This window comes from Equus quagga, chromosome 13 (genome assembly GCF_021613505.1).
Source record: "Equus quagga isolate Etosha38 chromosome 13, UCLA_HA_Equagga_1.0, whole genome shotgun sequence".
Classification (NCBI taxonomy): domain Eukaryota; kingdom Metazoa; phylum Chordata; class Mammalia; order Perissodactyla; family Equidae; genus Equus; species Equus quagga.
In genome coordinates, this window is record NC_060279.1 from 71443450 (window position 1) to 71468925 (window position 25476).

Here is a 25476-nt window from a genome sequence, read left to right on the forward strand (position 1 = left end):
AGCAAAAATGTCTCCAGACATTGCCACGTGTCAGGGAGTGGAGTTAAATCATTTGAACACCACAGAAATAGATGGAGAATCAGATAGGGTATAGATATAGGATATATCGATAGGATGTAGATATAAAGATAGTGTCTGAAACATGGAGGATCAATAAATGTCATTATTATAATTCGAAATGTGGAACCCTTGCCCTACACTATCATCGGGGGCAAAAGAGAGAGAGAAAAACAAGTATCAGGTTTCTCTGGCCCCAGATCATATAACAAAATCTAAATGGAATTGATAAAATATGCAAACTCATGGAGGAATTTTTCAAGTATTTTGAGGTTATGAGACCGGCTGTGTCGAGTGCGTAACTGTCACCCACACATTTGATGGCATGAATCTTACTGCACCATGTGATCCCCAACTGATGCACTGGAAGTAGGAGAGGCTGGCAGAGAGAGGGGTCGTCTGTGCTGTGTCCGGCTCATGTCAGGCCCTCCCCGTTGGGAGCCTTGTGTTTGCTATGCTGTTTAATCCTCCAGGAGACCTATAAGATTGGCCTTACTTCTCTCCCTTTCCAGAGGGGCAACCCAGGTTCTGCGAGGCCAGAGGACCTTAGCCAACATGGCATAGTCAGTCTTAGGCAGAGCCAGGATTGAAATCAAAACCTTTCAGACGATCGTCCTAACTCCTGGGGCCCCCAAAAGAAAAAGAAAAAAAACTGGCCCCAAACTCTTATTTATAGGCTCTGTGGATGGGAGTGAGTGTGCACACCCACGGCCAGCCTTCAGTGTTTTCTAGACCCGCAGAGTTTTTGGGGATCTCTGTACACCTGTCAATGTGCCATAGTCTGCAAGAAGCCCAGACATGCATGGGGGTGAAGATATATACACAGACGATTTCAGTGCAAAGTGGACAGTACAATAGACAGGGACTCGAGAAAGGCTGTGGGAGCCAAAGAGAATGTGCAGAGGTCCTGGAATAGGTATGTGACTGGCCGTTGTATAGGCTGGGTGACAGTCACACATTCAACACTGTTCCTTTTGGCCCAGGTTGGGGGTGGGTAGGGGCAGGTCGCGGCTGTTTCCCGGTAGAGGGAATGCTGACAGAGCTGTGAACTGAGGTTTTGAAAAGCGCTGAGCTAAAGAGAGAGGAGTAGGGAAGGGGCAGCTGGCAGATGGACAGGTGTGAGCAAGAGTCAGGTTTGGGAGAGAGTGAGGAATTATAACATTCTAAGAGTCCACCTCTCGGTGCAGGACAAAAAGGACCGGGATGGGGGAAGGAAAATGCCAATTGCAATGCTCCATTTTATGCCCAATTCCAAGCGAAAACTATCCTTGGAAACAGTCACATCGTCCTCCCCAGGTGCATTTTAATCCATGCTTCTCCACTTCGCGTGGGCTTTCTATGGCATCATAGTTCCTGGACCCATGAACGAGATAAACTGTCTCAAAAGTAACAGGAATTTAATTTCTTCTAGTGGGAAGAAAATAAAATAAAAGGAAAAAAACCCTACAAAACAAACCATGTGTATAAGAAATTCAGATAACGTCAGATTGGGAGGAAAAACAAAAAGTGGGAGAGAGAACCCAGGAGCTGACAAAGCACTGGGGAAAGAAAAAAAACATTAAAAAACCTGTTTGGGCAACAGTCAGAAGTTGTTTCATAACATTTTAAAACCAAAGTTGGCTCCAATATAAAAGATTTCTCCTTTCTTGATAAGACTGCGTTTTTCCCCTCCACCATTTCAATGGCGCTAAAATAATCTTCGCTTTAGGACAGTTAATCCAAAGTCTATCTTCTTGAAGGATCCTTATTAAAACTCCTGCAAGCAGTTGGCAGTGCTTGGAGCTGTCTCCCCAATATTTCACAACTTTCCGTCCTGGAAGATGAATCCCACATTCTTAAAATAGAATCAGATCTCAGGCTGAAGTTGGTGGGCAGGAGGAGCTAAAACTACAGCACAAAGAAAGAGGCGGGGATGGGGGCGACCCTTGGCAAGGCACTCCCAGGGCTGCGATCTGGGTTTTCCCAGAGTCGGAGGAGGACAAGAACAGCTGGAAGGGATGCGTCCGACCGTCGCTTTCCCTCTGGCCTCCCAGTTCTTTAGAATCCTCAGAGACCTCCCTCAAGACAGAGTCTAGTCCCAGTGGGACAAGTCTAGCCCAGAGGAGTCCAGCGATAACCCCTCAGTTACAGAGAGGGGGCCTGAAGGGTCCTCCACGGCCGGTGGAATTCTGGCACCGCAGGGCAGGGAGACAAAGGAGCCTGGAATTTGGGTTGGAGGATGTGAGTTTGGGCCCCAGATCTGCTACTCTGACCTCAGAGGAGCAGCCCCATCTCCTCCTCCTTGAGCTAAACCCTGGCTCCCTGAGGGGTTTTGCTATTTAAATGAGAAAAGCGCACAATAGGGACTCAAGTATGGCTTGTCTTAATCTAAATTGAAGTTGTTTCTAGTACTGAAGGGGAAGCAGTTGGCAAAATTGTGCCAAAGAGAAATTCTCCTGTGGCAGTCCACTCGGACCCAGAGTTATGTCACCTCTCTTGGCCCCAGCAAGGTGGCTATGGGGGAGGGATGGTTGGCATGTGGGATGGGAACCGTGATGGGGTCCTAAGTCTTGAGAATCCAGTCACTCTGTCAATATTCCCAAAGGGAGATGAGGTTCTTTCTCAAGTGAACTTAGATGAACTCCAAATAAGAACCCTGAACAACCACAAAATAGCTTCTCCATATTCTTTTCTACAGCTAATATTTCTAGGGAATTCTCCATGCACCTCTCCTTATAGGCACATCTTCACACACAGACTCATTCATACACGTGTACACATACTCACATGTATACATGCACGCAAGCATCCACTCACGTAAATGCACCTGTACACACACTGACCCAAACATTTACACATATACGCTCACACATACGCACACTCACAAATGCGTGCATCCACAAGTCACATGCAACACACTCACACATGTGCATACAAACCCATAGGCATATCCATTCACTCATACACCCTTACACATGCACACACATGCACGACACTTGCACACAGGCACACTCGCACGTACATGTCTCTCCAAAACCCAATTCTTCTTGCAAGCTCCCAGTTTTAACCAAAGAGCAGGAAATCCTCGGATCACGTGGTTCTCTTTTCAGATGTCTGACCCAGCTTGACAGGTCGCCTGGTTTTGCTAAAGCCAACGCAAGCAGGCTTTCCGGGCCTCAGTCTTGCACTAAATCTCTTGCTCTGGAACCTTTGTCGCCTAACAGTAAGGGTGCTTGAAGCTTGCTCCCTGCCTGCCTCACCTGCCTCCCACATCCTCAACCTTGAGCCTCCTGGGTCTGCAGCCTGGGGCCACATTCCCTACGGATTCAGCCTCTGTGTCTCTGAGCGTGCTTTTCTGTCTCTTCCTTGTCCATCTGGCAAACTACCTCTCATTCCTGCACCATTCACTCAGCAATCGTTTATTGAGTACCTCCCAGGGGCCAGATTCTGGGCTGGGTGTGCATGAGTGGGGGTGGGAAGAAGAAGTGAGAAACAGAAGTGCCACTGCCCTCAAACTCACAGCTCTTTATGGCTTAGCTTCCAACATTGCTTCTTGGGAGCCTCCCACCATGGCTCTCTCCCTGCCCAGGGGAAGGGAGTCACTCCCTCTTAAGGATTCCTGCTGCTTCCACTACTACAAACCAAGTTAACATTTTCACCCCTCATCCTGGTGCTTCTCCAGTGCTCCCTAGAAGCTAGAAGGCAGCTCCTAGAGCCAACTGCTTAAGGCGCTCCCTGAGAATCATTCTTGACCCCTCTCTCTCCTTCCTTCTTTGCCTCTCTGATCACTGCCAATCCTAAGCTTGTGACCTCCTAAATATCTCTCCGATTTGCCCTTCTGTCTATCTCCATCGCCATCATCTTATCTAAGCTGCCTACCTTGGCAGTCCTGACCCACACGATGTGCCCTTTCACTCTCTGGAGCATTTTTAAAGATCTTTCTCACCCTGCAGGGCCTTTGCACATACTGTTCCCTCTGTCTGGGACATTCCTTTCTCCATAACTCCTGCTTTCCATCAGCTCTCAGTTTAATCATTACCTTTACAGGGGACCCTTCCTGAACCTCGAGACTCAATTGGTCCACCCTCCTAAAAGCCCTGACCGCAGTTGGGTCCAAAGCCACATGACTGTGTTCTTGGGCCCTAAGTACTGTGGCATTCGTGGGTCCCTTCCTCCACTCAAAAATATTAAAAAATAGATTTTGTAATTGGTATAAAGGTAAATGTAATCCGGGCTGGGTTCATTATTATGTACTTATTATTATACTCACTTTTTTCTTTTGAGTTTAAAAGAAATGAAAATCAAAACATTTTTGTGGGCCCCTCAAAGTATCATGCGTGCTGTGCCTCCACTTTCTGGCCAATACGTCAGCCCTGCAGGGTCTGTCCTTCATTGCGCTGGGCATAGGTGACAGTGCAGTTAAGGGAGTGATTTCCTACCTAATGTGAGTCTCTGAGCTCCAGGAGGATTGGGGCCACGTGTGTCATCCTCACTACTGAATCCCCAGCAGGCAGCCGGGGCCAGGTGCCGCACGGGGAGCGTTCAGGAAGTCATTTTTAGATGAACGTGTAAGGCACTGGTCTCCCCTACCAGAACCTGAGCTGTGAGGGGCGGGAGATCTCATTCTCACTCCTCTCAGGGTCTGAAATCAGAGGATTGTACAAGCTCCAGATGCGGAGGGATGGCTGTCTCCCCCTTGCATGGAGCTCCGCTGGCCTCAGTGGGGGTCGGCACCCCCAGCTCCTCGATGGACAATCTGCTGTGGTCTGGGGCTGCCGAGCAGGACACTTGGCCAAGTACAGAACAAGCAGCATCACTCTCAGGCTCCACATGAAGGAATGCAAGTGGCCAGCTCGTGGACAGTGTCACTTTACCACCAGCAACACCTCTCGGGTATGCGACAGGAACTCGAGGTGGCTGCTGCAGGGCAGGGCACAGCTGCCCGGCTCCACAGCCCCTGGCCACAGAGGAAGGGGCACCAGGACAAGTGCCAGGGGCTTATTCCACTCACAGCTAAACTGTTCTGCTTTTCAAATACCCAGGATGTGATGAGAGCTAGGCTGGAGGAGGCAGAGCCCACCCGCCTGCTTGGACCCCAGGGCAGGGGGATTGTCAGATCGGCCCCCCTCCAGCAGGCTGCAGAGTGATGATTGCCAGGAGGAGCCCGTGTTCCCACAGGCTGGTGTGCCAGGCTCATCAGTTAGAGTTTCAAGTGACGAGAACATGACAGGCAGCTCGACCCTTGACCCCTCCCTGCTCACTGATCTCAAGCTGTGATTATTTTTAATTTCAGTGACGTTCATTTGGGAGCAAGCAGCCCAATGCAGCTACATGATCCCTTCCAACTCCAGAGATGCCAGTCAGGACTGGATACCTCACGAGGCAAGGCGGATGGCGTAGTATTGAGGTCACACGGATGGAGTGCTGATTTCCACCTCGACGGCGGCTCATGAAATGTGGACAAGTCACTTAACCTTTTCGTGAGAATTAAAGCGATGATGCAGATGGAGGGTTTATATAGGCCTGGCACACGGAGAAGCAATAAATGCCGCTGCTGTTAACTTTTAAGTGTGCTGGCTTCATCAGGAGACAAGAATGGCTGTCGAATTATAAAGCCCAGGTCAGCTACCTAATCCTCTCAGATTCTGGCTCTGGAACCCAGTTCTGGGAAGCCCAAGGTCTAGGCAGCCCAAGAAGCAGCCACCAGCCTGGCTGTTGCTGCAGGGACGATTCAGAGGCTGATCTGAGGGGAGGGGGGCTTTCCCAGCACGAGTGGTCAATGCCATGAGCATCAGGACAGGCCACCTCTGGCTGCCCACGAAGGCCACAGATTTGAGTGCTGGAAGGAACCGAAGGCCTTTACAAAATGCACTTCTTCAGGGAGGCGTGAATAAGGTGGGACTGAGGCAGGAACAGGGCCAGGGCCCTGGGACCACAGGCATCCCTGGAAGCTGGCAGTGAGAGGGAGCCGGGCACGTTCAGAGCTGGAACACACCTGCAGCTTCCCAATCCTCCTCCCTGCTCACATCATCCTGTACCCCTGCCCCCACTCCACGCTGGAGGTGGAGAGTCAGGAGCTTTTAATGCCATCATTGTCTTTCCTAAACCAGGTCACTTTGTTGCCCTGTACCCCAAAGGGCATGCTGATAAATCTCTAAATGAGGTCTCAGGAAGTGATGCTGGCATCAATTCTGGTAGCTGACAGTCGTGTTTGCTAATAGTGACTTCACAGGAAGTCCTGGGGCACACCAGGAAGTTTCTTTAATAGATGCCACCCCTGCTGAAGAATCTTATAGAAGGGAGTATAGTCTGGTACGCTGTCCTCTAAGTTCACCAGACCGTCCACCCAACCACCTGAAGCTAATGCTTGCAGACCTCTGACCATGCCAGGAGAAGGGTTATCCTGGGGGACAAAACCAGCCTCAGCTCCTGTCCTTGAGATACAGCCAGCCAAGGACGAGGATTCAGATAGCAATTAAATAGTCACGCCTTGCTACAGAGCAAGGCCACGCCAAGATCCCAGGGGCTCAGTTCTCTTACTGCATTTTAAAAAGAGGCACTGATATTCAGGAGAGATCCCAGAAGCACGTGGCAGTGATGATGGTGGGTCAACCAGCTGTTTCACACGTGAAGCAGCTGGAAAGTGGAAGGACCTTAGCGTGAAGAGAAGACCATGGGACATTGGGTTGCCATCTTATGACATGTGAAGAGTTGCTTTTGAAGGGGGAGGGAAAGGGAGAGCGTTATTCTGAGCGCAACCAGAAGGAAGAACAGTGGGTCGAAGGGGGTGGGGTTGACTTTCGGATCCACATAAGGATCTCCTGACTCCTAACTTCTGGAATGGCTGCCTCAGGACTCAGGAAGCTGTCCCTGGAAGAGGTGTCTGATCACCTCGTCCCCATGTTGGTGATCAATAAGAAGAATGTTCTGCATGTTTTAATTGTTCATCCCATCCTTTTGAACCTGCTCACCTCTTTCCTGCCTCGTGTTCTGCTATTCCTCTGTTTCAACTCTCCTGGGGAATCTCACCTGGCCTTGCCTCCCATTGGCAGCCTCCCAAATGTCCTCGGATGATGCTCTTCTGGGATTGGTTGGGACATGGTAGCGGCTGAAAGCATAGGCTTTGGAGCAAGATAAATTTAGCTCCACCAGTCGTAAATCACATGGCCTTGTGCAAATGGCTTCTCTGAGCCTGTTTTTACATCTGTAACATGGAGGGACGATACGACCTGCTAGGACCTTGTGACGTGTTGGATGGGATCATGTGTGGATACCCAGAGGCTCGGGGGAAATGATCTACTTTCCTTTTCCTGGAACAGAAATTAACCAGTTTGACTGAATTCTTTTATTTGGCAGCCAAGAGTTTGGAGGCCAAGCAGACCCAACCGTGGAAGATCAAAGTAGGGCAAATTTTGCCTTTTTTGGTTGTTGGACAAATGCTGTGGACATGTCCATTAAACCTCAGAGAAGAGGCAAGATCTGCCTTAAGGAGGCGTGGAAGCAGGGCTAGGACTGCCCTAAAGAGCAGGTCACAGCTGACCCAGCAGAGGTGACTCGGGAACATCTATCTGCCCTTTAGCCAGCTCTGTGCTGGAGCTGCTCACGCCACGACCCCTGATTGTGAAATCTCCTCCTAACCCTGTGTTCAGTGACGTCACATTGTTAGCTTGACATCAGCCATGGTGGGAGGAGCATCGACACTGCAGAAATTGGCAAGGGTTCCAAATCAGGGCTTCTCTACCTGCTGAGAGCTGGTTAGTAAACATTTCCCAGCACACCCCTGCCTTCAACATTAGGACAAGACAGGCCCCCATCACATAATTCACCTTCCAAATCATCACGTTCCTCAGGAAAAGGGAGCAGCAGTGCAGATTGACACCAAACCCTAGAGCAGCTGCTTCTGTCTTGTGTCGATAGGCGGAGAGAACTTGTCTGGCAAGTTTGCCCCAAAGATCTTTGTCCCTTCACTGGAGGAGCAGAGGGTGCTTTCCCGGTTGTCACTTAGCCTTAAATTGCCAGCATCCCAGGAGAGCACTTGGAGCCCCTCATCTGGATGTACTCAGGAAGGATGCGAGACTGCCTGGTGCCTGGGAACAGGCCACATCTCCGAAGCCAGGAGCCTGGGCTGGAGCCTCTTAATAATTTACCATTTCCTTATAGGGACCGGAGGAGGCCAGGCACGGTGTTGAAGTTTGATTAGTAATAAGAACATAGCAGCTTAACCTCTAACATTTAGCACTCTCCCCCGGATCGAATTACTGATCTCTATCTGAGTGAGCCATGTTAGCCGGCTGCCTGGGAACATTACACCTCTTTAAAAGCTGTCAGTCTCTGTCACTCTCTTTGCACAATAGAGCCCATAGCTATTTTTAAAGGACTGTGTCACCTTTCAAGAGAAATTGTGTCTGTACGGAAGATTGACTTTTTCTTTTAGTTGTTTTATACACCGAATTGGTGGTCTTTCATCTCCCAAGGTGACGTTGGGGGCTGAACCTCCCTCAAGCTGCCAGTGTTTTGATTTTTATTTAAGGGAGAATATGAAGGAACTGAGAAAAATAAAATAATTGCCCAAAGTCCATGTTGTCTGTAGAAAGGGAAGGAATGGAACGGAAGGCACATTTGTCCTGTAATTATTGGGTGGCAGGCATTTGACTGAAATAACCACGGTTTTGTTGAATCCTTTCCAAAATTCTGCAAGATAGGAGTTGTTGACCCCATTTGCAGATGATTCCAACTAGGATGGTGGACTCTGGAACCAAACTCCCTGGGTTTCTAATCCCGCTTTGACTTGGGGACCACTTCCTAGCTGTGACCTTGGGTGTCAGTTTTCTCATCTGTAAGACGGTGGTGGTCACAGTGCTTCCCTGCTGGTAGAGTCACTGTGAGAATTCACTGAGTTAATCCAATTCAAGCAGTCAGACGAGCGCCTTGTACACGTAAGTGGCCTATAAATATGGGCTTGTTTCCTTTGTTTTTTTGTTTTGTTTTGGAGGGTAGGGTCTAGTGACTGCTACTTTTCAGGCTCTTTATTAAAGCTATCTCCAATTAATTCTCATGGATGCCTTGCCACATGAGCGATCTCCACTTTTCAAAGGGAGATAGCAGTGCTTGCCCAAATGGGTTTTTTGTTAGGAGGGTTAAACTGAGATCCTTCAATTCAAGTGGTTGACTCAGCATCCAGTGCATGGAAAGTTCTTAGCACGTGATAGCTATTAGTCACCGTTAGAAACAGTTTCATGAGGAAACTGAGATTTAGAGAGTTTTGGATAGACTCTGGGTATAAAAAGCCAGTTGACGTGGTGAAAACACGAAGAATGTTCTGGAAGACTTGTCAAAGGCAGATGAGTAGTTAAGTTCGATGCAGGAAGACTATTAAAGCCATTGATAAAATTCTGGGCTGCATGCCTTTGAGATCTCCTCTTTCAGGAAAGTGAGACTCCAAGCGGTGGAGGACGCGTAAGGGGCAGGGTTTATGCCCATGGGAACACGTGGTTCTTCATCACGCTGCTGCTCAAAGCAGAGCTCGCTAGTTCGGAAGAGATCGGTGGAAGACTGTGCTTGCCATGGTATATTTAAAGTTAAAGCATAATGTTTGTTGTATGCTGGGGTATCAGTTTTTATGATTCCCTGCTTCAACTGTCTTATGCATAACCGTCCAACTCCTTATCCTATTAGCCTTGCCTAAGGGACTTGATAGTTCATCTGCAAACCCATTCCATCTTCAAGAAGTGCCCCCACGTCTTCCGTTACTGCCCAATCTGGATTCCTCAAAGGGAGGGAACATGCAGGGAAGAAGAGGGATAAAGTTGAGTTTATCTGAATATCTATTAACTTAAAAACCATTTAGGAAGGTCCTAACTCAAGATAAGACGTTAGGGATGCAAAGACGAACAAGGTGGGGGAGGGACACTTGCTCAGGCCAGTGGTGGAGACGTACTAAAATAATTATAATATAATGAGATGGGTGCTTAAATGGAGGTCTGATTAATTATGTAGGGGCATAAAGGAAGGAATGGTTAATTCTGCCTAGGGTTGCTGGGGTAAGACTTCAAATTATAAAGGAGACTTGAGACAGGTTGTAAAGGGGGAATAGGAGTTCATTAAATGGAAGGGTATCTAAGGGGATAGAAAGAACAAATGCCTGGAGGTGAAAAGGTGTGATCTCCTGGGGGATGGTCAGCAGTTCAATGTCAGGGTTGGTGGGCTGGAGGGAAGGTGGAGAATTATGAGTGAGAGGAGGGGAGGTCAGGGTAGAGGAGACCATGTGTGGTCCCATATGCCTTAGTAGGGAGTTCATACACCCGGTAGGAGGAAGCCCTGGGCAAAGCTTAAGCATAGTAGCTGCCATGTCAGGTGTGAACTTTAGAAGGTTGATCCAAGGATGTGGAGGATGGTTTAGGAAGAACAGAAGTCAAGGAGGGGAAACCAGTGACACAGACAAGAGGGATGAGAAATTGAACTGAAGTAGTGACTCCTGGATGGAACAAGGAGACAGACTTTGAGTCACTTCTTGGGCACAATCTCCTGCACTTGGTAAGTGACCAGAGGGAGGCACCTAGAAGACATCCCAGCCAGGCTGGGTGGGTGGCAGTGACATCCCCTGGGATCTGGACCACGGAAGAGGAATGGCCTTTGGAGAATGGATGAAGAAGAGTTTGTTTTGGAATATGCTGGGGACATGAGGTCACGAGCATAGATGAAATATATCAGACAGGCTCTCTCTTGGGGCATGGTGTATCCCAACAACGTATCATTTCACAGAGGGTTAGCGTGTTTGTTTCAGAGGAAACAGTTTCATGGTGTCATTTTCCAGAATCTCTGTGTGTATGTGCCATCCCAGGAGAGTTCATATGCCTGTTGACTGGAGCACTAATGTAACTACCTATAAAGAGTATCCTTGGGCAGGTGTTCCATGCCCGCAGGGTCTTCCCTTGCTCATGCCTCAAAGAAGCAGAGCCAGTGCATTTGCAAAATGAAAGAGAAACCCAGTTTAAAATCTTATGTCTATATACTGAAGATCTCAGCCCGAACGTCCTTTTTTCTCTGGCCAGTCTGCCCTACTCTTTCCTCATTCTCTGATTAGGTTAGGCTCCCCCATTATACACTCTCACAATTCTGTATAACGCCTCTTTGTAGCACTTTTGGCAGGTGTAATTTCACATTTCTGTGTGGGTTTACTTGATTAATGGCCGGATTCCCCACTAGAAAGTGGAGTCCTTGAGTCCAGAGGTAATACCTCTAATGTTTAGTGCTGAACTTCCAGAGCCTAGTACAGGGCTTGGGATGGAGATGCAGCTCAGTAAATATCTGTTAAAGAAACAACTAATTGGTGGGTGGTCTCTTCATTACCCTTTGTGACCAGGAGCCCTAGCTTTCCTCTGAGAAACACTAGAGGCTTTGAGAGTCTGCTGTAGTTTAGGAGATGGAGGTAGGGGTGGGGGGCGAGTGACTTGATCTTAGCTGGGCTCACTCATGTGTCTGTGGGTTGGTTGGGAGCTGGCTGATCTAGGTCGGGACCAAAATGTCTATTTCCCCATCCTTAGAATAATGCCATGGTACCCAGAGGCCAATGACCTCACAGGGAAGAAGTTTCTTAGAACCACAACACTTTCGGTGCGGTGACTCCTCCTTCAAAGTTACTCAGCATGTAATGTTTCCAACAACACTCAAGCAATGCTTTTCAGGACACCTGGACCGGGTCTAAGTCCTCATCTGTCTGTGCTGATTTGACCTGTTGGGACTTAATTAATCTCTCATCAATTGCGGTCTGATCTACTCTGCCAAGTCAACTTTTTAATGAGGCACATTTCCACAAACAAATGTTTAATTTTGACATCTTCTTTTCATCCTGGTTTCTCTGTAAAACCATTTAAGGTTCTGCTGTGTTTTTCCTTTGGCAAAATAAATATTTGTTTTACTGTTGCTAAGAACACCCCTGGTTTACCAGCTGTCATTCTCACGGTGGCAAGCTTTTCCCGAGCCTGGGAGGAGTTGTCAGGACATTAGAAATCTCAAGGAAGGAGAAGATTCAAAATAAGTTCCGCTGTAAGGGAGTCAACCTTTAAAAAATAACTATAGAGGGGCCAGCACGGTGGCGTAGTTGTTAAGTGCTCACGTTCTGCTTTGGTGGCCCGGGGTTCACCGGTTCGGATCCCGGGTGCAGACATGGCACTGCTTGGCATGCCTTGCTGTGGTAGGAGTCCCACATAGAAAGTAGAGGAAGATGGCATGGATGTTAGCTCAGGGCCAGCCTTCCTCAGCAAAAAAAAAAAAAAAAAAAACAAGATGAAGATTGGCAGCAGTTAGCTCAGGGCTAATTTTCCTCAAAAAACAAAAACAAAAACAAAAATAACTATGGTGCAGAATCTCACGGTACCACATATCTTTTGGAAACTTAGGTAGAAAATAGAAGTTAAGAGTCTAGGTAGGGTAGGACCTAGGAATAGAGACCAGATTGCCTATGTTTGAATCTCAAGATGACCTTATTTTCTTTTGTGACCTTAGGTAAATCTTGGAACATTTCTAGGTCTCGCTTTCTTTAGCAGTAAAATTGGGTTGTCAATAATAATAAAAATATTAATGTTCAGTTAGGGATTTTCACACATATTGAGTTTTCTTGATCTTCCAGACACACGGGGAGATTGTGCCTTCCTGTCCCCTAAAATTACATATAACCCTATCACTTGCTTTGAGCCATAAAAGTTGAATAGAAGTAAAGGATGTTGCTTTTCTGGTGGAAGCTTTGAGAGTCAGGATGCAATGCTCCATGTCTTATTTCCATCTCCCATAATAATCGGTAACCCCCAGATGGGGTTCTCAGTGAGAAGATGGGATCCTGGAATGAGAAAATGTGGAACAAGAGACACCCAATGACCTGTGATAGGTGGTGTGAGCAAGAAATAAGCCAATGTTCCTGTAAGCCATCGAGATTTGGGAGCTGTTTGTTACTGCAGCTCAGCCTGACCCATACAGACACTTATAAAGACTAACTGAGATCACACCTAGAAAGAACTTATCACAGTGCCTGGTATCTAATAAGCGCTTCATAAATCTTAGTTGCCATTGTTGTTACTCCTCTTGAAAATGTTATGAAAAATTCAAGATGATTTTCCCTCTGACAAAGAGTAATGTCCCCCTAGTCAGTCATGCATTCTTCAGCACGCTTTGATGCTCCCTGAGAATGCTAAGATCAGCCATGTAGAGATCGGAATCTTCCGCACTTTGAATTGAGTTTCTCCTCCACCTGAAACAGTTCTCCTGTTTCTGTCAAGTCTGTGGGTGCTTCACTTTGCTGAGCATCCACTTCCCTGAGGAAGTTCGTTCCCCTGGCCTGGCCACTCAAATGATGGCCTCGTCATTGATCAGTTGTGCCTTGTCTCAGAGCAGCTGCCCGGTGAGGCCACTGTGGGAACAGTCCTACCTTCGCTGGCCTGGAAGACAGCCGTTCTCACCTTTGGGGCTGAGGGAAGTGAGAAAGCTGAACAGACACAGTTACAGGGCTGCGCGTCTGCAGTCAGAACAGACTTGATGGGGTCTGGGTTTTGAAGCCAAGCCAGGGCCTTCGGAAGTCTTATGTTACTTCCAAAGCGCTTACATGAAATTAAGTTAAGGTTCAGACCATCACGTGCAAGGAATCAGAACCTGGAAGGACTTGACACCCATGGCGACAGTTAAATTGTCAACCCATGGAAAGGAGGAGGAGGGTTATCACGTATGAAGCACCTGCTGTGTAGGTATGCATACATTTTCTTATCTTATGGGATACCGACTCCCCGAATCCAAATAACTCTAGCCACTATTTATCGCATTTGAGCTCCTTCCCCAAATTGACTTAGATTCCTGAGCTCATTAGCTCCTCAACTAACTCTGCTTGAGATGTATTACCCATCTTAGCTCTTTTTACAAATTAAAAAATCAGTGTTCAGGGAGGTTAAGCAGCCCAAGGGCATCCAACCAGTGATCAGCAGGATGAAGATTCCAGGCTAGATTTGTCAACCTTGAAAGCCATTTCCCATCTACTGTGTCCAACTTTGACTTTCCCCAGATTTCTTGATTATAATAATCGCTTGGGAGCTTGTAAAAGTAAAAATAAAAAAAATCCTCCATCTCCTCTTGCGTGATTCGGATTCAGGACATCTGTGGCAGGGCCAGGAATGTGTGTTTTTCATGCTCTGCTGTCACCGTCTTGAAGCTTCAGGTAACTTTATCTCTGAACTTAGGTTTTGCAAGTGAAGTTCCATGAGACAATGGCTATGCACGTGAGCAGAGGAGATATGCAGCATGTGTGGTCCAGCAATCCTTGCCACCCTGTTTGCATGTAGTGTTTTCACTGCCCCATGAACACAGAATTCTGGTGGCCCCATAATGCATGAGAGTTGGGCGAGACTCAAAGCAAGTACAAGGTAAGTGTGTTACATCTACAACTGAGTAAGTTAGGGAGCAACAGCGCTAGGAGGCCACCCTTTCCATTCAAACCAGAACTTGCTTTGAACACAGAAGGAAAGTGATGGTGTTCTAAGGTACTAAGAAACATGAGCAACCAAGGATCCCTATCGTATCCTGTCTTACTCATGTTACTTCCCTGTATTAGGCAACCACTTATGCTGAAAACGATGACATACAAGGAAAGGGAAAGATTGGGAAACCCACAGTTCCTTTTCCTTTAGTCCTCCTGTACTCAAAAGTAAGAGAAAAGTAAGTCAAAAGCAGAGAGTGTTGACAGAACATGGGTCCATCCAGAAGTGGAACAAAAACGGTTGAGTTGGCTTTGTCCCGCGTTGCCATGGTCCCGCTAAGAATGGAGTGTGTATGCACAGATGAGCTACGAGACGCAAGTTGTGTGATTTTGATGATTTCACCTGTAAGTTAAACGCTCTTCTATTTCCGTTTAAAAATACTATTGAATGATTTAAAGGTGAATGTTAGAACTCATGCTAATAATTCAAAATTTCAATTTTTCAATACTTAGAATGACATTAAATAGCAAATGAAAAAACACAGCAATTTGATTAAGAGCCCATGGAAGAACGAAAAAGGCTTTATATTTTAGTACTATTAACGATGTACTTTTCCTGCTTTTTGGATAAAGAGCCCACGTTTTCGTTTTGCATGTGGCCCTGCGAATGATGTAGCTGGCCCTCCTTGTCAAAATATTCAGATGATTACCTTAGGTTTCCATTTCTTCAAAAAAAATCTGTGTTAACTAAGGTAAATATTTGGCCTAGTCCCTTTCTGGAAATGTAGTCATGACCTCGACAGATAAATAAGGGAAAACAACTCCTAAACTAGCTGGTCGCGGCCCATTCCCCAGACAACTAAATCTCAGATTGTGTTGCGTTTTCACATTTATTTTCTTGAATATCAAGAGAAAAAACATTCAGAGGTTTTGGAAACCTCACATCCAGCCCTCAATTCAAAGCCCTGCCTCCAAGATGAAGGTGTTAAGGGTACCAGGATGGGGAGAAGCTGAGGATCATGGGAAAATTTCCCACTGAAATTATGTCAACGAGAGAGGCTGCCTGGCCCAGCAGAAAGAGCACGGATTCTGTGACCAGTCAGCTCTTGGCTTGAATCCCAGTCTGGCCACTCAGCATCCCTGTTACTCAGGACAAGTCTTTTCCCCTGGTTTTCTCACCTGTGTAAAGGGCATGTCAATGCTTGTCTCACGTGATGACTGTTAGGATTCAAACAGATGTGAAAAGTAACTTCACCCACCGCCTGACATACAAGGACGAAGGCGTTTTCTCCTACCCTTGCCTCTCCTCTAACGCGGGTGGTTCTCTACAGTTACGCCAGAAAAAGTAGGGTGGAATGGAAGGATTGCTTTCCACCTGTGCAAATCTGACAGGCCACAAACGAAGAAAGGAAAGAAGGAAGGATGGATGGAAGGAAGGGAGAAAGGAAGGAAGGAAGTTGAAAAGGGTAAGCGCAGCTTCTGTAAGCATGCATCCCCCAGATGTACCAGCATCCTTACGGGGTGGTACTGTCACCACACTCTCTCACAGTCACTTTCCATTGGCTCCGTAACCCCCTGAAAACACAAGGGCTTTTCCACCTTCCAGGTGTAGAAGCTTGCTGGCAGGTAAGTACCTCAGAAACCTCCACCTCTTCCAGGCTGTGCCATTTGTGGCTCCGTTCTTCTCATTGTCTTTCTCATTGTCAAGTGGTGGTTCCAGCCCTGCCTTTAAGGGATGCTGCGATGACTCAGGATGTAGAGCAGCACATCTAACAGAACTTTCTGTGACAGAGGATCTGTTCTATATCTGTGCTGTCCAAGAGGGTTGCCACGTGTGGCTACTGAGCACTTGTGATGTGGCTACTGTGACCAAGGAACTGAGTTTTCAGAGTCATTTAATTCTAGTTCGTTTAAATTCACAGAAAAAGCCACACGTGCCTCATGGTTACTCTACTAAACAGCACAGCCCTAGTGAACGCAGAAAGCCTCGTGCATCGCGGGCCCTCCATAACCCAGCAGTTCGTTACTTCTTTTGTACTGCTTCTGCAAGGCCTTCATAAAACCAACCTCTTCTTAGGTCTCACAGGCCTTGCCAGCAGCTAAGTGCTTTCAGAAGAGGGAAAAGTTTGACCAGACACTAGACCAGGCCAATCCGTAATGCTCTGTGTCATCACACACTCCATTTGTCCGAGTGACAAGTGCGGAAAGATCCTGGCCGCATGGCTCCCTGCAAGCCTGCTCCCTGGCTGGAGCTTCCCAGCCTGCACACTGCTCCCCGTTCTCCCATTGGGGTGGGAGGAGGGCATCTTTGGTTCCAGTATAGAACCCGGGGCTCCCACAGGCCGGGGATCATTCAGAGGGCCAGGCTGCTTTCCGTTCTGTCTGGGAGCTGATTCTCATCTCACTGAAGCTGTTTTTACAAGAACTCCTGAATAAGCCACGTCCCCAGCTCTTGAGGCTCCAGGTCTTGTCTGCTTAAAAGCATCCGTAAGAGAAGGGAATGGCGGGAGTTAGGAGTAGAGAATAGGATGGTAGCTAATTTTGAACAATCAAGACAACATCTTGAGACTATTCTAGAGCTCAGGTTCCCCGAGTCTAGGACAGTCTAGGATTATGGAGTGATCCATCTGATCCCACTGGTTTTCAGCACACAACTATGGGAAGAGCGATCTTGGTCACTGTTCACAAAGGAGACACCGAGGTGTTTGCAAAGTGCCTACCATGTACCAGAAACATTATCCCCCTTCTCAGAGTAGATGCTGAAGTCCTTTTCCAAATGGCCTTAAAGTCTCCACCAATACGTCCCCTGCTTCTCTTTGGTCTCATCTCCTACTTTTTTCTCCTCCACTCCACTCACTCCAGCCACAAGGGCTAGCTTGTGTTTCTGGAACCTGCCACTCAAGCTCCTACCTCAAGACCTTTGCACATGCTCTTCTCTCTGAGCTCTGCATCACTGACTCCTCATCTCTTTAATCTTTACTCAAATGTCAGCCTTCCTTGACCTTCTCTCTCAATCTAAAACTGGAACCCCTCACCTCTGACTTCCGACCCTGTTTCTGGTTTTACATTTCGACATTTGACATCTCACTTTTTAATGCACCATAGTTTTTCGGGTTTGTCTGTTTGGGTCTTTCTGTCTCCCTCGCAAGAAAATGGGATCCATGAAGGCTGGGAGTCTTATCTGCTTTACTCTCTGCTGTGTCATCAGCATTTAGAATAGTGATGGACACATAATAGCAGCTCAAGAAATGTTTGTGGAATGCATGAGTTCTCTCTCACTTAATCCTCATTATCAACTCTTCACAGCTTTACCAATGACGCGAGAGCTTGGAGAAGTTAATTGCCTAAAGTTTCATAGTTAATAAGTAGGAGAACTTCATTCATAATTCCTCCGAAAATACTTTTTAGGCATTCACTCTACTGGGCACCGGGTTACAGGAATGAACAAGGCGGACAAGATCCCAGTGTGTATGGAACTAATATTCTGGTGACTCCACTGCTTCTCGGGAGTCAAATGAAAGTCTGCTGCATCCCAAGGCCATATTTTTCTACTGTGTGACACTGTCTTCCACGTTTAACAAACATTATTGCATCTGAGAACGCTAGTTCTGCTGTTCTTCAAGGCAGGAGGCTGCTCTGATATCACAAATCGTCAAAGAAAGGATGTGTATTTCCGTGACGTTTAGCTCATTGACATGTTTGCAAATATTCCCTATTCTTTATTTTCTCTGCAATGGCCTCAGAGATGCTGACACCCAAAACTTGAGAGTTTGTGTAGATGGAAGTGACTTTGGAGAAACTGGAGCCCAGCCTCTCGCTGACATTTGGAAAAGGAGTCATTCAGAAAGCAGCCCAAAGTCTAAGGCCGGAGGGCAAACACACAAATCTCACCCACCTCAAAGACTTCTGTCCTCCGTGATGGAGTCAAGGCTTGGTATGCACGGCACCCCGGCTAATCTCAAATCCAGAAAACTTTGGACAAGAGCGGATTGCTGTGACCTGAGCCCCAGCTGGAGTGAAGCAATAACTTGAAAGGGAACTGAAATTCAGCAAATGCCCGGCCGCCAAATCCTCAAAGATGGCCTCCTCCACAGGCGACCTCTCCCGGCCTTCTGAGGCTGTTCTCTTACTGGCATTCACTAGAAATGGCATGGGGGTGACTCAGCCGAAAGCCCGAAATAAAATGCTGATAAGAGGAGCTTGACGCACCCACATGACTAGTTACTAGGTCAATCAGAGAAGACACAGAAGTTTCTCTTCTCCAAAAGTTTCCCTCCCTGGGGGTTACCTGGCAAAAGCACACTTGGCAAATTTCTACGTGGGAAAAGGAGTGGTATTGACACTTTCCATCAGGGCTGGGAATGGGTGGAGAAATGACATGGAAAGATGGTTGGTTACCTTCCTTAGACTGAGATTGGAGATTACCTGCTGATAGTTTCAGTGGGTAAGGAGGGTTGGGCAAGAAGCTGGTATCAGAGACCAGAAGCCCTTAAGACACCCCAATTCTGGAGCACTTGATGTGCTGGGTGGTCCATTGGCAACGACACCTTTGGACATGCTGATGTCCTGAGTGGATCTCATCCTGCCCACATTGAAGCTTGCTCAATGGACAAACCTTCTTGTGCCCCTTGTAAGGGCACACACCTGTCCTCCCTGGAGATAGGAGCATCTACGAGGAGAAAAACCCAAGCAGGGCCAATGTCTTATCTGTGGCATGGAGAGGCAGTGCCACGTCTCCAGGGCCTTAGCCCCCAGGGGGCTCATCTTACATTCCTCCTCACCTATCATCCCATATTCACTCCATCTGTGGGTTCTGGTTTTTGTTTTTTCGAAAGCGTATATCAGATTCACTACCTTTCTACTGTTACCCCTCATCGTCTTGCCTAGAGGACTGAAATAAACTCTAGAATCCATCTCCCCAATTCTACTCCTCCCTCCATACTTCCTTCCTATAATTCAGTCCCTATATAGTGGCCATAGTTATCTTCCTACAGCATGGTCACTAAGACACAACTCCATGACATCCTTTTAATGATTTCTCATCTGTTCTGGATATCCACTGCTATGTAACAATCAACCTCAAAATGTAGTGGTTTAGAAGAACCACCATTTTATTGTAGTTCTCAATTTGTGGGTCAGGAATTCAGACAGGGCTCAGCCACATGGTTATTCTGCTTTACACAGAGTTGAGTGAGGTCATTCAGGGGTGCTTAGCTGGTGGGTGGCCTGACTTAGAGGGTCTAAGACAGCTTGACTCACATTTTTTGGTGTTTTGGTGGGGGTGGCTAAGGGGCTGTGTTCAGATGGGATTGTTGACTGGAGTGTCTACATGTCACCACTCCAGCATAGAGGTCTCAGGCCCATTAGACTTCTTACATAGTGGCTTCGTGCTCCCAGAGAGTGTTTCAAAACAAGAAGTGGAAGCTGCCCCTCCTTTGAGCCCAGGGCTTAGAAACTGGCATAGCCATAACTTCTGCCATATTGCATTGCTCAAAGGAGCCAGAGTGCCTCCCAGATTCCAGAGAAGGGGACACAGATGCCAGCTTTCAATGAGAAGAGTGTCCAGGAACATGCTGCCATCTTTAATTTGCCACACAACCACACCCAGAAAGATATCCACTTTGCTAGCTGACCGACAAGCACCTCATGATCCAATCCTTGACCGCTTCATCCCATTTTCTTCCTTCCACTTCACCCGCTAGCCACATTGGATTCCCCTATCCCACAAACACACCCAGCTCTTGCTTGTCACCTCAGAAACTTCACACATACTGCTCCTTCTGTCTGAAATGCCCTTCCCCAAACTCTCCCCAGGCTGGCTCCTCCTCATTATTCAGATCTCAGCTCACGTGACTTCCTTACCTCTGACTACCCTCACCAGCAGATTCTCCCAGTGAACCTCTGAATTTGCCTCATTCCCATTCAAAGCATCTAGACTAGAATGTTCTATAAGGTCAACAGCCTCCCTAGAGACTGAAAGAAAGAACTAGTGCGTGGATTTAGGGAGGTAGAATGTCCATGTCCATTAGGCATGGACAGAGATGAGTTTAAATTCTGCCTATTGGTAGGTTATTTATCACTTCCCCTCCCCAGAAAAAGGTTCAGTTTTCTCATCTGTTAAACGTGGATAAGTAACGTTGACCTCAAAGTGTTATCATAAGAAAAAAATGAGATTGCACATGTGTACGGAGTGCCTGGACATAGAAAAGTCTCAATAAATATTTGTCAAAGAGAGAGAGTTTTTTCTCCAAGGGCAAGACCAATTGTAGGCTATAATTCCCTTGTTACTGGACATTCTGGCTTGACCTCTGAGTTCCAGATAGTTTCTTCTTTAATTCAGGAGCAGTGATCTCAGCCAGCCCAGGTCAGAAAATTCAATGCACACCGTTCCTCATGGGGAGGGCAAGGACGGGGTAACTCGCTCAGAGTAAACAAGCTTAGGAACCATAGGAGCAAACACGTAACTGGCAAGAAAGATTTTTTTAATAATAGATGTTTAAAAATGAATCCAAACGAGAGAAATATACCCACTGAATAGGGGAAAGTGTAATGTCTACCGTGCGCTGTGATATATGTCTGCTCTGAGACCAGCTCGACAAAGGGCCAAATTTTCTTAAAAGCATGTTAAAATATTAATAGACATCTGAAACAGTTTTCTTGCAACTGCTGCCAGTCTTCAGAAAGATTACATCAGACTGGAAAGAACTAGGAGAGACGCTGTAACGTCTTAGCAGTGGCGACTTACTGGGGCACCTTAGAACCCACTTCAACAGCGCAGGCTGCGGTCTGGCGGGCAATCCCCCGACAGGCTCGATCCCTGTGAATCAGAATTAGTGAGAAATTTCATATTTGACCTCAGGAGCTGTGATTCACTCCCTCCAGCGGGTTCTGTGATCTTTTACGCGGCCCACAAAGTCCTATTTGGTTTGGTTCCAACCTCTCTCGCTGGCCTCTCCTCCCACTAGGCCCCTTCTCAGCTCCAAGCCCACTGATATTCTTTTCAGACTCTCCTACTTAGCTAGTTCCCTCCTACAGAAGGATCTTTGACCTGCTCTTGCTTCTTTCTAGAACATTCTTTCCTCCCCTCTTAACTCCCTTAGTTATCTTCTCTTCATCTAGATCTCTGTTGGAGGGTTGCTGCCTCTAGAGCATCCCCAGACATTGACTAGAAGTTGTGTGAGGGCCTCCATCACCTCCCCTTTGCTGTTTTCACATTAGCAGCTCTACACGGAGTTGGGCGGTTATGGGACATCTCTAGCCTCTCTTATAAACTCTCTAGGGGCAGGGACTGCATCTCTTTTCACTCGCCATTGCATCAACACGATCTCTTAGAAGAGGGAAGCAATAAATAACTGAACAGATGGATAAATCGAGAAAAATTGCCAACACAGCAAGAAAATCCAGTTAATCCTCATGATTTTGAGAGGTGGGAGGATTCGTTACAATGTTTGATTAGTCTTATTGGTTTGATCTGCCAAGGACATCTTCAGTTTCCTTCATTGCCTTGTCAGTCAAAACACATCACAGAAGGGAAAAAAACAACACATAGAAGGTATACTGGATTCTTTGACCTAAAGACGACAGGTTGGTGCTTATCTCACAGCTCCATCTGTTCCTTTGAGAGTTCTTTATCCATCAAGTATCCTTATTGTCTTTCCTCCAAAGCCTGTTGAAATTCATGGTGCCATTTCCTCCCCCAGCTGCCAGCATCCTCCTTGGCTCTTCCCTCTTCTCTCAGTCTGCAGCCAACTGGTCAACCAGCTCTGTTGAATTTTCCTCCCAACATCTTCACTATTTGCTCTTTCCTCTCCAGCCTTTGTGCCGGCTTTAGTTCACTCCCCTCAATTTTGCTCCTGAATTGCTGCAATTGCTACAACAGCCTTCTTACTTACCTCTTACAATAACCATCGCTGGTGATCCTTTTTCCGGTGACACCTGGTAATATTTCTAAGTTACAAAGCATCCATTCAGCAAGTATTTATTGATGATGCCATTATAGGACAGCCACTGTGAAGGTACTGGGGATATAAGGCTGCTTATGGCTTCCTAGTAGAGACAGGTGTGTGTAACCAATGGCAGAATTCTAGGGAGAAGGGAACGAGAGCTATCACAGAGGAATAAGCAAGCACAGTAACAGGGGAAGTTGGAAGAGGTCATTTATTCCCTCCCTCCCTTCCTCTTTTCCTTCCTTCCACTCTGGCTTTGTCTGTCTCATTCATTCATTCATTCGTTAAGAAAACACTATCTGGTGACAGATCAGGCAGACAAGATGTGTTAGACAGTGAGGGGCTGGGCATATGGAAATTAACATGATATGGAACCACCCCTTAAAGGGCTGACTTCTTAGTGTGCACATGCATGTGTATGCACAAGGTCACGTATGTCCACACTTGCACACAGGGTGTTGAGTTCCTCTAGGGCCAGAAACGTGTATTATCTCCTCACGTCCAGTACATAACAGAGAGCTGGGACACAGTAAATTCTTGGTAAGCATTTATGGAATGAATGAATAAATGAATGAATGAATGCATACACAAGGTAAAAGAATAATTAACCTAGGTGAAAAGTTGATGAGTATTTCAGAAGAATCGACCTCTGTCAGCAGGAGAGTTTTGATGCCTCAAGTTGAGGAGAAAATTCCCTGTGACCCCGAGGCAGGAATCTTTAGAGTTCTGCCTATGTAACAGGGTTTAAGGTGTTGATTCTGTCCAGCTAAGAAGACAGAATCCCTCCTTCCCTCCTGAAGTCTTATTTTCCATCATGCACATCCCGGATGCCCAGATAGTTTGTACAGAGGCCTCACTGCTCTTGAGAAGAGAGAGAACCTGGGCTCAATGACTCCACATTGACTTGATATTCTTTCCCAAAGGGTACGATGACGATGATGGTGATGATGATGATGATGGTGATGATGATGGTAGTGATGATGACAATGATGGTGACGGTGATGATGGTGATGGTGATGATGATGATGATAGTTGCCACTTACTGCACATCTATTATGTGCCAGGCACTGCTCTAGGCACCTGACGTGTCAGTCAAGCAAAGAAGCAATTATTAGCACCACATCAATGGGGGCACTGACACTCAGAGACATGAAAAACTTACTGTAGTTTAAACCCAATCAGAGAATCACCCCTTTCTCTGACCTGCTACATTTTGGCAAGTCCAAGTTTATTCACCATGGTTTTCAGTCCCTGAACCCAAAATGTACCAGGAAGCACAAAATAATGGTGGAGGGAAGAAGGACCTCATAGGTTATTATGGAAACATGGATAGAATCAGAATATATCAAATACCATGCCAGAGATGTGGCTTAGAAGAAAGGTGGGCTAACAGCGAATGCTTCAGAACGGAAAACAAGTCAACACAATAGTTCAGTTTCTGTATCCTGAGAAACCTGTCAGCAGACTTCCTTCAAAATATTGATATCACCTGGGAGAGCAGTGAAGCAATAATCACTCACAGTATTGTTGGAGACAAAAAAAAGAGAAAACAGAAATGTTACTCCTTCACATGCATAATGATTTTAGTTTTAGTTAGGTTTAATTAGTTGGCTTTGTTTTTTGTATGTTTGCTTTTCTTAGTTTCATTCTAAGCTTTCTTTGTATCTATTACACAAAATATAGGGCAGCTTCTATCCTGATCTGGATTTCTTGAATCTTCTCTGCTTTTGTCTTTGACAAACAGATTTTTAAATATTCTTATTCTTTTAACTGTATATTTTTTCCATTGGAAAAGTTAACATGCCATGACCCAGACATTTCACCCATAGGTATACTCCCACAGAAATGTTAACATATGTTCATCAAAATCCGTGTACAAGACCATTTGTAGCAGCAACTGGAATATTCCACTGTAACTACAATAGCCCCAAAGTGGAAAAGTCCATCAATCATGCAAAGCAACACAATGTCACAAAATGGAACACTATACAGCGATGCAAACTAATCTACTATAACAGAATGCAACTCCATGGATGAATTTCCAAAGCACAATATTAAGAGAAAGAAGCCAATAGAAAAAAGTACTTAAGTTTTGATTCCATTGTTATAAAACTCAAAACCAGGCAAAACTAAGCTGTTCTATTTCTTGATTTGGAGGGTGTAAAGTACATTCACCATATTAAAATTCATTGAACTGTCCACTTATGGTTTGAGGACTTTTCTGTATCTGTGTTACACTTCGACAACAATTTTAATGAGAATTAATCATACATTATTATAAATAGAAACAGCGATAAGTAGTATGAAGGAATAAATATTTATCCATAATCTGACCACCAGACATGATCATTGTGTTTCTTTATATTCTCCAAGTCTTTTTACATTTATATTTGAATGCATGCATCTTCTAATTACATTATTTCACTTGCTATGTAATAGTAAATCAAATGACTACACTAATTCTTTATCTCTTTTCTTATTATTGAGCATTTAGATCGCTGTTATTGGTATTATAAATACTGCCATAATGAACAGCTTTTTGTAACAAGAAATGGCCTGAATTAACATTATTTCTTCAGCTTAGAGTCTCAGAAATGAATTACTGCATCAACTGGTCTACATTTTTAAATGCTGTTTATAAACAGTCGATACCTGTTTTAATTTGGATTCGAGTAAAAATAAAATGGGCCCCTCTCTCAGGATGATCGCCCTTGCTTTGTCCCATAGAATACAATTTTCTTCTTGCAAGAAGGCATAAGCTTTTTAAAAATCCGATTCGGCTTGCAACAAAGTTAAATGACGGGTCATGATTTTAAGATAATTTGAGTAACATTGTTTGGATCACAGACACTGGCCTGAGAACTTTCTCCTGTCTCCGTGAGCATAAACAGCCTTCATCTTGCCTGCCAGCTCCAACTGATTGGTTGTGTCTGCCTGGAGAACTGTGTTGAGAAGAACTCTGAGGCTGTGTCTGCCTGGAGCAGTCAAGAGTGTCCTGATCCATTAGTGATGCCTGCCATGATGCTGACGTGGAAGCAC